Source organism: Taurulus bubalis (assembly GCF_910589615.1).
Source record: "Taurulus bubalis genome assembly, chromosome: 3".
Lineage (NCBI taxonomy): Eukaryota > Metazoa > Chordata > Actinopteri > Perciformes > Cottidae > Taurulus > Taurulus bubalis.
This window is the reverse complement of record NC_136591.1, coordinates 16858438-16871983: the sequence shown is the minus strand read 5'-3', so window position 1 is coordinate 16871983 and position 13546 is coordinate 16858438.

Sequence of the window (13546 nt, the reverse complement as noted above, 5' to 3'; positions counted from 1 at the left end):
ACTGAGGTAAACATTAAACCATGAGAAAAGTGAAGACCACAAACCAGTTAGACCACCTGAGCCGTGCTGCTCACCAAATATAACTTCCATCTGATAAAGTTTAATTTTGGCACTCGACCCCAGAATGAAACATCTTCAATAATTCTGATGAGGATTTACAAGTTTTTCTCTTCATTCGACATGAAAAGTCAAACCTTTACCAAAGCAGGGCAGCAGGCAGCGGACTGACAAATAAAGTAAAGTGTGTAAATCAAACAGCAGCGGGCCAAGAAGTGATCTTTGGGGAACCCCAAAGGTTCTGGAGCCGAGAACAAGACCTGATGGAGCGGCTGAGTCTGTAAATGACATAATCGCAAAGGAAACGAGGAAAAGACAGAAAAGGAAAAGGAAGGTGAAAAGAAAGAAATCAGGATAGAAGCTAATGGAGGGATAGAAGCTGATGGAGGGATAGAAGCTGATGGAGGAATAGAAGCTGATGGAGGGATATAAGCTGATGGAGGAATATAAGCTGATGGAGGGATAGAAGCTGATGGAGGAGTAGAAGCTGATAGAGGGATATAAGCTGATGGAGGAATAGAAGCTGATGGAGGGAAATAAGCTGATGGAGGAATAGAAGCTGATGGAGGGATAGAAGCTGATGGAGGGATAGAAGCAGGACCGGCTGCTCCTGCTCTGGGTCGGTCTCCGGCCGACAGCAGCAGGGGGTCTTTAACCTGATTATAGGGCCGACGGCTGCTGAGCGAGAAGGAGGAGGAGGAGGAGGAGGAGGAAGAAGAGGAAGAGGAGGAGGAGGAGGAGGAGGAGGAGGAGGAGGAGGAGGAGGAGGAGCTATAAAGCAGCTGCAGAGCTTTAAAGCAGCTGCAGAGCTTCAATGCAGCGATTAGCATGAGAAAGCAGAGCAGCAAACACAGCGAGAGAGGACAGGAGACAGAGGACAGAGGACAGGAGAACAATGAAAATAAATGTTAAACAATGAATGTAAATGTTGAACAATGAAAATAAATGTTAAACAATGAAAGTAAATAAACGCTTCTGTCAGAAATTGTGATATTTCATCAACAACATTTTCTTCTACATTTCTCATTTTAAATCTCATCCCAAATAAACCTTTTACTTTAACTGTTGTTTGAGGACCTCCAACAGGCCCACTTATGGATCGTTTTTCCTTCTGTACTTTTGTTCCCCGTGTATGAACCCCATTGAGTTGTATTACTTGTATTATTTTATATAATTCTTTTCAGAATTTCTTTGTGAAAAAAATGTATAATTTAAAAAAAAAATACTTTTATACCATATTTTTTCGGTTTGGAGCGGTCGCCGACTTGTACCACCTCCATGGTTCAGACCCTTACCAAAATCCCACATACTAATAAAGCACCTTTTTGGAAAGATTATGAACTAAATAATCGTAATCTGCAATCACAGGAAAACGAAGTTTATGGGTGTTGGCACCTATTTTTAGTAAAAAACTGTGTTGTTCGGTTAAAAAATGGTACGTACTCAAACTTAACGGTTTATTTTCTTAATTACATATATCTTCTCACGAGGGTTGCAGTATTGTAGAACTTTAAATGAAGATAAACAATGCTGTGGTTCCGGAGATAATTAATGAAGCGTTACATTTTTTTTGTGAAGATTTTCACGTCTGATATTAGGCGCAGGGCGGCTCAGTTGACAACGAGTTACGAGAGAATCCCTTTTGGAAGAGAAACGTCACTCTCAGAGTGTAAATCTAATTTCTAATTTATGCTCCCACGTCTGAAGGCAAAGTGAAGCCTTTAACAACAGACGGGACGAGGAGCGTTCTGCTGATAACGGCGCGTTGGACGTCGTCCAAACAGCCGACTGGCACTGTTTCTGTGATAATGGAAGAAGCGGACGGACAGAAGCATCACCAACATTTGTCCTCACACACACTGATGGGAGTTTTAACCACACGGAGGATGACCTGCAGGTTCCAACAATCTGTTCCATCTGCTCCGCCATCAAACCCGATCAGCTGAATGACACGTGACATGTGTTCATATCTGTCAGGAGACAGAAGCCCGTTGTAGGGTCTGCAACGAACCCACGACCTGGAGGTCACTCTGACAGAAAGACTCATAAGGGTAGACGCTGATAACGGCACTACGGAACCAAGTCTACGTGGCTCCATGTCAGGCACCGAGGAGTCAATGCCCGGGGCATTTAATTAGTTAGTGGCACTCAAAGATAGTCTGAGAACATATAAGAAGGCCCTCCGTAATGCCAGAGGAGCCTATTACTCATCAATAATAGAGAAAAACAAGAACAACCCCATGTTGTTGTACTGTGGCCAGGCTGACTGAGAGTCACACCTCTGTGGATTCGTGTGTTCCTACAGACTTCAGTAGTAATGACTTCATGAACTTCTTCAATGATAAGATGGCTATTAAAGGCAGGATCGGTGATCTCCTGACATCGGCTACTGCCGGTCCATCCTCAGGTGGGATGGCCATGGAGGAGGCTGTGGGCCCTGTTGTGTGTCTGGATGGCTTTTCTCCCATCAACCTTGACCAATTGTCTTCAACGGTTTCTACTTCTAAATCTTCTACTTCTCTCCTGGACCCCCTTCTGACGAGGCTGCTTAAAGAAGTTTTACCTTTAATTAACGCCTCTCTACTCGATATTATCAATGGGTCTTTACTAACGGGTCATGTACCACAGTCTTTCAAATTAAACATCTTCTTAAGAAGCCCACTCTCTATCCAGAGGTGTTGGCTAACTACAGATCTATCTCTAACCTTCCCTTCCTCTCTAAGATGCTTGAGAAAGTAGTCACATATCAGTTGTGTGACTTTCTACATAACAATAGTTTATTTGAGGACTTTCAGTCAGGATTTAGAAAGCATCATAGCACAGAGACAGCAATGGTGACAATGACTAATGGCCTTCTAGTTGCATCAGATAGAGAACTTTTGTTTGTCTCTGTTCTTGTCTTGTAAGACCTTAGTGCTCTGAGGGGAGTTTGTAATTTGTGATTTTGGTCTATACAAAATAAACAGAATTGAACTGAATAGTTTAGTTGTCTAAACCTAACTGAGTAGTTTAGTTATCTAAACCTAACTGAGTAGTTTAGTTGTCTAAATCTTACTGAGTAGTTTAGTTGTCTAAACCTAACTGAATAGTTTAGTTGTCTGAACCTAACTGAGCCGTTTACTTGTCTAAACCTAACTGAATAATTTAGTTGTTTAAACCTAACTAAGTAGTGTCATGATGTGAGTTTCTCAATATGTGTACTTCTCTGTACTTGTGAACTCGTGAACTTGTGAAACGTCATCAGTCCGAGCCCAAGTACTATTCCAATTCAAAGTTCGCATCAAGCCAAGCACGGTCGAAATGCCCTGATGTGGCTCGCTCCTCCCATTTTACCGATCTGCATCGCAGCTGACTTGTGTGTACTTTGGACGGCCAAATATGCATTTCACTCCAGCAGATGAAGAAATGGCGGAGGAAACGACACACAACTGGAAGTTGAAACTTTCTAAATACTACTGCTGTTAAGTCATGCAAAGTAATTTTAGGATGTTTTTAGGCAATAAGTTAGTTGTTTAAGAATCAAATTGGTCTTCAGTTTGTCGAGATTCAGCCGATTTAAAAATTTGCTCGGATGATGGCAGAGCCGCTAGCGGGACCGTTAGTAAACCAGCACCGGGGGTTCAGCGTCACAGTGCCCAGCTAGAACAGCCTGATCTCGGCCAGTCTTTTTGAAATTTGACAGTGGTATTGACGTCTCTGTTGTACGGTTAAACATGAGCTATAATTCAGTTTGGTTGAATCTAACGAACAATCTTTGACAATAGTCTATTGTTTGTTTACAGGTAACGTTAAATCCGTTTTATTATTACAATTACATTTTAATTTAACTTTAACGTTGACGTAGAGCACTGTCTTTTAACTTTTGACCGACTTGTTAGCTCCTCTCTATCCATATTATACAGACTGATTATGCTGTCTATCATTGTGCATTATAACCTACAATTTAAAGTAAGGGACATCTGAGAAAACCTGGGCCCTTATAGAATGAGAAGCTTGTAAATAAACTGTAAATAAATGTAATGTTTGAATTTCAACCCAGGATATTCATTTTTGAAAGCAATTGTATATATTTACAACAACAAACAGTTACAAAGTCCTATTGTTTACAGGTAGTTATTTACAGTCAGGCAGTTACATTTAAATTAGACAAAACAAGAAAAAGAACATTGCAAAAGATATATATACACAACTTAATGAACTATTTTCTTCCAGTGGACATAACCTCATCTGGGGAGGTTTAGTATCTACAAGTAGTCATGTTGACCCAGACATATATACAGTATATATAATGTCCTCTTGTTCTCTGCAGGAGGAAGAATCCGGACGTGACAATCATCGATGGCACCGGTAGCACAGCGGAACGCCTCATGGCATGTTGATGCTGTTCCTGGAGAGCCTAAAGGCTGGTCTCAGGTCAGCTTCAGACCAGAACATGGAAAGAATCGGGACATGGTCCTTCAGTTGCACATATTGCTGAACAGTATTTTGGTCCTGATAAAAAACAAAAACAGGATATTATTTTGAAACATTGTTTATTAATTGTTGTAACATTAATGTATGTAGTATATTTATTTGTTTTTTGACTATTTAATAATAAAAAATAATGATTTCTAAATATGAATTGTTGAAGTCAACGAGTATTAATATCTGACCTGTGTGGTCAGGTGCTTGATCATGCTTCAGAAGGTTTCTATTTATTTTACTGCTCGACAGATAGCGTAAAAACACACACCTATCTTACCAGAATCCCGAAGTCACTCTAGCTTCCATGATCTCTGGATCGTAAACATGAAATGTCCTGTTTGTGTCTGTCCTGGTTAATGACTAATGTACGAGACACAGATGTGGTTCAGGTACTTTAGTTTAATGTGTAGTGGTGTTTGTGTATCTAACTGCACTGATAATCAACCTCTTGATGTTTGCGGACCAAGAAGACACATGGTAGATGTGTACGTGGAATATAGTCTAATGCAGTGGTCGCCAACCCGTCGATCTCGATCTGCATAAATTCAGAAACACATTCTCGAAATCTTTTTTAACCTCTTAGCTTTCCTGTAAAATTTGACGAAAAACCCAAAGTAAATTGCAAGCTGTACTTGAACTATTTGGAGTAAATGCATGGTCTTGGTCTCTTTTGAAAGGTAACAATCTGAAGCTTTTTTCCCTTAATCACTTTAAGTGCTCCTGACACTGAGTTATATAAGTTTGAACACACAAAAGTATAAGGTTTTTATTTCCGCCTGAACATTTCTTTGCAAATAGATGTCTGTAGATGACTATAAATGGGACTTATGAACTGGAAAACACAATGGAACCATAGCCTGAAGCCTTATCTAGTCTAAGTAAAAAGCAGATAACAATATCACAGAAAATGAATATTTTATACATGTTTTTCTAATGAAATGTCTAGGCGTTTTTTCATTTTGAGACTGAAAATATTCATGATATACATACTATATACCTAAAAAGGCTTATAGTCTTGCAAACTTATAGAGGTACTATTCATATTTACTACCAGTATTGCTGACCCAGAGAAAATGGAGTATAAATGCATTTTCATGCTAATTCAATGCCAAACTGAGGCTCTATCAGCAGCTGTCTCTTCTCATCAAATTGAAGGCTGTCCGTGGTCTCTGTAGCCACCAGAAGGGTCATGTCCATCAGGTTACGGACCCTGAGCGCAACCCATGGTTGGGTTCCCGGCTGGCTTATGTGGGGCCCCGTAGCCTGAGGGGCAAGACTCCTGCCGCCAGGGTTCCTGATCCGGAGGCCCGAACCTCTGGGCCTCATCAACGTCGACGTCGGGTTCCCGCTGCTGCCCCCGCGCAGCAGTCCACGGCGGTTCCAGTTGTCGGCTACCCGTATCCCGTCGGCGTCCGGGCGACTTCCTGCCTTCTGCCAGCGGTCTGGCTGACACCGGGTCCATGTCTCCAGACGGCGGGCCGGCCGATCCCTGCTCCATGTCTCCAGTCGGCGGTCCGGCTGATCCCTGCTCCATGTTTCCAGTCAGTGGTCCACCTCTGTGCCGCTGCCAGCCCCAGACCCGGCTCCCGCCGCTGTGCCGCTGCCAGCCCCAGATCCTGCTGCCGCCTCAGGGCTGCAGTCGACCCTTGCATCCCGGGCCCTTCTGGATCCCCGGCCGATTCCGGCCCCCCGTGTCCTGCCCCTCGTGTCCTGCCGGCTCCCCGGCCGATTCCGACCCCACGTGTCTTGCCGGCTCCCCGACCTGTTCCTGGCAATCCCGGTCCCGTTCCCCCGTTGTAAATATAGTCTGGACAGTCTTTTCCTCTCAACGCCTCAATAGGTAGATCTTGCATGTCACCGAGGCAGAGGTCAGGGATCTTGGGCTTAAAAAGGTTGGTGACCACTGGTTTAATGGATGTACTATTTAAATACTGTTATAATTTTACTGTATCAAACCTTCTCTGTACCTGCCAGCTTATTAGGCGTGGATAGATTATATATTAATATTACAACAGCCATGCAATAAATGTTAACATGAGCAATGTTCTAATGTAAATGTATTTTCTATTTAATCTAGTTTTTTAGGTATTTCCTTCATCCAATATGAAAGAGAATGGATGTTAGATACACCTCCCAGTATAACCAGTACCATACAACAGCAGCAGAAACTGCATTAAACTAAATGATCATGTGCCTAAAACATTAACTCAATTTTTTGTATACAATATTAAACTACATTAATTTTTCTTTGGGTGTACGAAGTAAACCCAAAGAACTTATAAGTGGGAGGACAGGTTACAAAGAAGAACAATGGATAGCCTTAAAAAAAGCGTAATGTTAAGACAGACTTACAAAGCAATAAAGACATGCTGTTAAGGCACGTCTCCTCTCCGTCCTCCGCTGCATCACGGCTCTTCTTTGAAGGATTCGCCTCCTCTTCGGCTTCTTGATAGAGATGGCGGACCGCAACGGCAATCCTCTGGGTCCGATCCATTATTATTATTATATATAATATATCTATAATATATAGATGTGTAATATATCTATAATATATAGATGTGTAATATATCTATATAATATATCTATAATAATATATCTATATTTATATATTATAATAATCAGAAGCAGATTCATTATAACGGCATTATATATTATATATATTATATCTAATATATATTATATTAATCTATATTATATCTAATAAATTAATATCTAATATATATTATATCTAATATAACGTTGTATCCACAGCAATCTTCTATACCTTTTCCCGCCACTAGCTCTTTAAATATATATGAAGAAAGAGCGGCCAACGTGATGATGTCATCAAGTAAGCTTCCGTTCCAATTCACCGTACTTCTGAAGTCCAAAAGTTCACAAGTCCGTACCTGGGTATTGAGAAACGGAGAGAGGGCAATCTCAAATTGCGGCACTGGCACCTTGTACAGGCACTTCCTGTGGCACCGCCTAGTTGCCACAGTGCTGGAGGCACATGCCGCGGAGCTGGAGGGAGGTGCCGCGGTGCCAGAGGGAGATGCCGCTGTTCCGGAAGCTGCCACTACATTAGAGGCAGCATTTCCGGTGGCACGTCTCATGTGCTGCGAGCTGCCACTACTTTAGAGGCAGCATTTCCGGTGGCACATCTCATGTGCCGCGAGCTGCCACTACTTTAGAGGCAGCATTTCCGATGGCACGTCTCAGGTGGCGGGGCACTTACGAGTTGCCCCTCGTGTGCCATTAGTTTTAGAGGCATCTGCCTGTGTTAGAGAGAGCGGTGCCACAACTTGCTTAAGGTCCTGGAAGATGTATATTATCAGAGCTACCAACTCATGTTTTCACACGCACTCACACCACACAACCAATTTCTCACGGCAAATTTTTTTTCTGATTTTGGACCGAGGCGCGTTCCTTCCAGCGCGCGTTCCTTCCAGCGCGAGTTCCTTCCAGACGCGCGTTCGTTCCAAGTGCGGGTTCCTTCGAGACGCGTTCTACCCAGCTTTTGATCTCCTTCTAATACCTAATTTTTTGTTATTTTATTTATGTGTTGATCTATTGTTTTGCTTTAAAAGGCTACTGTTTAAGCACTTTATTTGTTGCACTTTTTTGTTTGATAATGAAAAATATTTTTCCCTAACTAATCTTGTGTCATTTTTTGCTGTGCTCTTAAGAATACAAGTATTAACAATATAGGTTAGGTTTCAGTTAAGAATTAGTTGAATACCATTGTAATCAAAATGTCAATCAACCTACCTTGGTCAAATCTTAAACACAGGTCTATTAATTAGGCTATATTGTGGTACATAGACAGTCATTGAGGCACAACAATAGTTTTCTGGTTGAATGTTTAGCTCAAGTCTAGAAGGACGATGTGGCAGGTATTTGTGGCCACAGCTGTCATCGCTGCAGGATAGATTCAGAAGATGTTTTGGCAACTGCCTGCCACTATTTGTGGCTTCTGGTGAGATGCACAGATGCACAGTTTAAGGATGTCAGTCGTTTTGCATTCATTTGCAAGGTTCTTTATCATTATTTTTAACAAGGCATCCAATACACGTACATTGTACATTGTCCCTCTTGAACAAATAAAAAGAAAATAAATACAGTTTGTAACAGAAAGGGAAAATTAAGAGCACAGAACAGCCCTTTCTCTTTCACCAGGGCAACTCAAGGTTGTGATTCCATCCACACCTACTGTCTGCTGTACTGTTGAGAGTGTTGGAGGGAGACACTGAGCCCCATTAGAAGCCCATTGGTAGTAATGCTTAAGAAGATTAAAAACCAAGGCCAATTAAAAAAATAACTTAATAATATCAGAGAAATATTTACTGTTGTTACAGTAAATATAAAAAAAGTTGTTGTAAACAAATGTCATTATCTCTACTTACAGTCATAAAAGACAATGACAAATAAGCATATCACACAAACCCACCGTGACACTACTCTCACAAAGCGAGAGAGAGATTTCAAAAACACTTTATTGACATACTTATAATTTTTCCAATTTCTACAAATAAAGTGCTAATGCGTAAAAATCACGGGTTGTTTTGTTAAAAAAACACACACATAACTTATCTGATAAAAAAAAACAGAACAAACGACATCATTAAAACACCAACGTTGTTTAAAAGCGTCTAAGTCTCCAATGTGTCTATAAAAACGAAACTTTAGCCAGAGTCTGGCCCTTATGTTGCACAGCCAGATTGCCCTGGCCTCCTGCCCCTCCCTGTTCTCCACTCGGGCTTTCCTGTTTAAATAAATAGCAATTTTTTCTTCTCCTGAAAGATAATTCAGGAGCTTCCGCTTTTCTTTTTCTATCTTCTTGTAGGCAGCTCCCATGATAAAAACCTTTTCAGTAAAAAACACATTAAAAAGACTAAAAATTAATGTTAAAAGAGAGAAGAAACTTGCAAGTCTCTTGCACTCAGTAAAAACATGATAGATAGTCTCCCGGAGGTCACAGAAGGGGCACTGGGTCAGAATAGAGGGATTAAGAACAGAAATAAAAGCATTTGAGACAACAGCACCGTGTAAAATCCTCCACTGGAGGTCGGCAGTCCGTTTCTTCAGAGGAGGTTTGTATAAAATCCTCCACTGTGGGCCAGGTCCATTTTGTCCCTGTCTGACCACACAGTGGGGCGCCGGTTGCACAGCCTAGACCTGTTTATGCCTTTCACACAGTTAAAATACAGAGTCTTCTTGTCTGCTTTGTGCAGTGTCAAGTCTTCTGGGCGTGTCGTAGCAAGCAGGGGGCTCGACTTCTCTTTGGCTGTAGTTTCTGAGGAGGCTCCTCTCCTATCAGGTCAGCCTTTGTTTCCACAGCTCCAGGAGCCTCCTCGCCACCTGGACTGAATGTAGACCCAGCAGAGAGCACGTGGTCAGGGCCTCTCTCAGCAACCAGTACAGAGAGTTAGACTGTGGGCACCTTTTATGGGTGAAAAGGGCCCAACACTTAAAAACACCCTGATAAAACGAAGGCAGCCCACTTAACTTTAGAACACTAGAATCGATTAAAAACAGAGCAGTATCCAGCCCCAGGTTATTTGTACGTCTGAGGATGCAGCTAGCCACATCTCTCCACACTAAACCCTCCGGACTTGTAAGGTATTTCTGTATGAACTGGAGTATAAAAGTGTTCGTCCGGCTGGCCAGGTGGATGAGGCCCTGTCCCCACTCCTCTCTGGCTAAAAGCAGCCCTCCTTGTGGCACCCAGTGTAGATCCTCACAAAAGAAATCCACCATCCTGCTCTGTATGTTGGCTAGAAAGCCTGAGGGAGGGTCTAGGGAGGTCAGACGGTGCCACAGCTAGGATGCTATAAGATTGTTAAAACCAGTACTCTAACCTTTTAAACCTTTTTTAAGACATCTGAGGGAGCACCACTTCCACTTGGAACACTTTCCCTCAATTTTTTTCTGTGACGCCCTCCCAGTTCTTCTGGACTATGTTCTTATTCTCCATTACTCTTCATGTCTATTAACGTTCAGGTTAGCGAGGTCAGTATAACACAGCTATGCAGCTGGAGTTGGTTGTTTCTATGAAATGCCCAGTTCTCAAGGAAAGTTAGTTACACACCTGCGCACTTCAACACCCACAACTGTTTATCAGTATATTGACATTATGGAAGGAGACTGGTCGTTGCATGTTCCAGTCTTGTAAGAAAAGATGAGAACACGGAATTCTCCTTGACAGGATAGAGCGAATCAGATGTTAGGACGAGGCGAGACAAACCTGTGATGATAACCTGTGTATGAAAGGCCCCACTTCCGTTTGTGGGGCAGTTGTTCTGTGCCCAACCTGCGTGTTGGCTGTACCACTCACTGCTTTTGCAATTGCAGCGCCTATTAATAAATAAATTTAGAGAACGAGAGAAGTTGTTGAACTGAGTTCTTCCGGAGGCTACACCAGGCCTCCAATAATTGACACACGCTATCAATTTCCTTCATAGATCTCCACACATCCACCAGGCCATGATAATGGATCAGCTGCATCCGAACCTGCTGGGAAGCTGGATGTGGCTCTGTGTGATTATGGTCTTTTAATTCATTTTCCCTACAGTTAAAATCCCCACCCAAGAATACAAAATCCTCCGAGGCACAGCCATTTAAAACATCATTATTTTTTTGTAAAAACAGCTTCCTCTCTGCACCGGTTGCTGGGGCATACACATTGATAAAAAACGTTGTTAAAAAGGTCGAACCATGCTTTAATTAAAAACAACCTCCCCTCGATGATGTGTTTGACCTCCAGTGAAACCGGGGTAAAAGACCTGGAGAAGAGGAAGCCCACTCCTGCACTGAGGTTTGTGTTGTGACTCGGGAGGACTTCCCCTTTCCACTCTCTCCTCCAGTCGGCATCGTTGGTGTTGCCCCTGTGTGTTTCCTGTAAGAAGAGAACATCAATACTTTCATTCTTGATGAAACGTATAGACTGATACACTGCAGGGTCACTCTCTCTCACCTGTGCATAAAGGAATCTGCCTTTTCAGCTGAAAGCCTTAACTTTGCTAAAATAGTCTTTGCTTTATAAGAATTAATCAAAGTTCCTCTTATTATAAGGACGAGTGTATTCTGTCGAAATCAAATATGTGGGTCAAGCTGTGATAAAGAATGAGGTCATAAAGCAACTAGAATAAACGGCCTATCAGCTGGAACCCTTAATATTGCTAAATATTCCTTGCTTTATTAGAGTTAATCCGGTTCCTCTTGTTATAATGAAGAATGTATCCTGCTGAAGTCAAAGTGTGTGTGTGTTAAACTGTGATAAGATTGATGTCAGGGGAGGGGAATGAATGACTCAGTTCGGCTAGAATAAATAATGATGCGCGGAGCTTGCTCTGGGAATTCCGCCTCGGACGTGGCCTCGTCTGGCCAGGCAAGGTCATGGCCCGGTACAAGCGGTTAAAAGAACTCTGTCTCTGCTCACGGCTCAAAGGACCGATCGCGGACAGGATTTGGCTGACGGAGTTCATATAATTTATATTTACACAATATACATATTCAGAAAATAGAAAACAGATCCGGGCTGGTGGTGCTGGCAGTGGTGAATCCTCTCTGTAAAATAAATGACTAGTCAGTAAGTTCACACAATTTGAACAGTTCAGCAGGTGTACATATACAGCTGAGCAGTGTACCTGATGATAAGCAGTGTCCAGGTCAGCCCAGAAGAAATTAAGAATGCATGTGTAATCTGCCTGAAACCAACTATCCTGGCTATTCGTTGGGAGGGACCTTGGAACCAGAAACTGATTTGGGTCCCCGAGAAGAGGAAAGAGTTAAAGGGATATCTGCGAACTGTGAAATGTTTCATGTTTCACAGTTTCACGTATTCACGATAATGGCGTCGAGGAGGATCTATGCAGATCCCGGATCGTGGGTGGCCATAGCAGCCACGCCCACAAGAGCACGCCCAAGCAATGAGGAGAAAGTTGCGGAGAAGCCCGTCTGTTCGAAGTCGAAGGAATGTATTCTATCGGAGCAGATCTTGCCGGAGTGGAAAAGACACCACCGCCTCTGGAACCTGAGGCATCAATGGGAGACCAAAGGAAGGAGAAGAAAGAAAAGAGTTTTTACTTTTCTTTCCTCAACAGGGAAACTGTTGTGACGAAGCTATCAGTTGGTTACACACAGTTCTAAATTTCGCATTGGCCCAATGTTTTCACAACGTTTTCACAACGTTTTCACAACTGATATATATATATACATATATATATATATATATATATATATATATATATATATATATATATGTATATACATATACATATATATATATGTATATATATGTATATGTATATACATATATATATATGTATATATATATATACGTGTATATATACATGTATATATATATATATATATATATATATATATATATATATATATATATATATATATATAGCATATAGTATCTAGTATACTAGATATCTTTTGCACCTCTGTTGTGGCTCCCTGAGGCTTTGGAAAAAAATAAATAATAACTTTATTTTTTTTTCAAGTGGAAAATCAAAAGGTAACTCCTCTTATCTTCGAGTTTGAGGTGATATTGGGTCACTGAAAAAAAAATGTAAATGTTGTTTTGTGCGTCACATCCTATTACATCGCTGTCAAGCAGTTTCCCCTGCAGGTGGCTACTCGTGATTCACAGAGCGGATAAACGGATAAAATCAATCAATGAAAATAAATACATAAAAGTCACGGAGAACAAAAGAGAGTGTAATTCGTGAACGTATTAATTTGCTTTCACTGCCAACGATATGTGGCGAAAAATTAGCAAACAAAACATTTATTATTGAAAGACTCTTCCAGAACAAGCACACAGTATTTTCTGAAAAGTATCATGCTACAGATGAGCGGAGGAGAGTGATTCCTCAACTGCTGCAGCAAACTGAGTAAAGTAAATATACTTTCAGGAAGTGGATCAAGTCTCCAAGCTCCGCTGCTGCTGCTGGTTCTGTGTCAGCTCATGAGACAATGAGGCGTCCGTTAGTAAAAAACGGATCCGTCCTCCTTTTGCGGTGCTCTAAAAGTC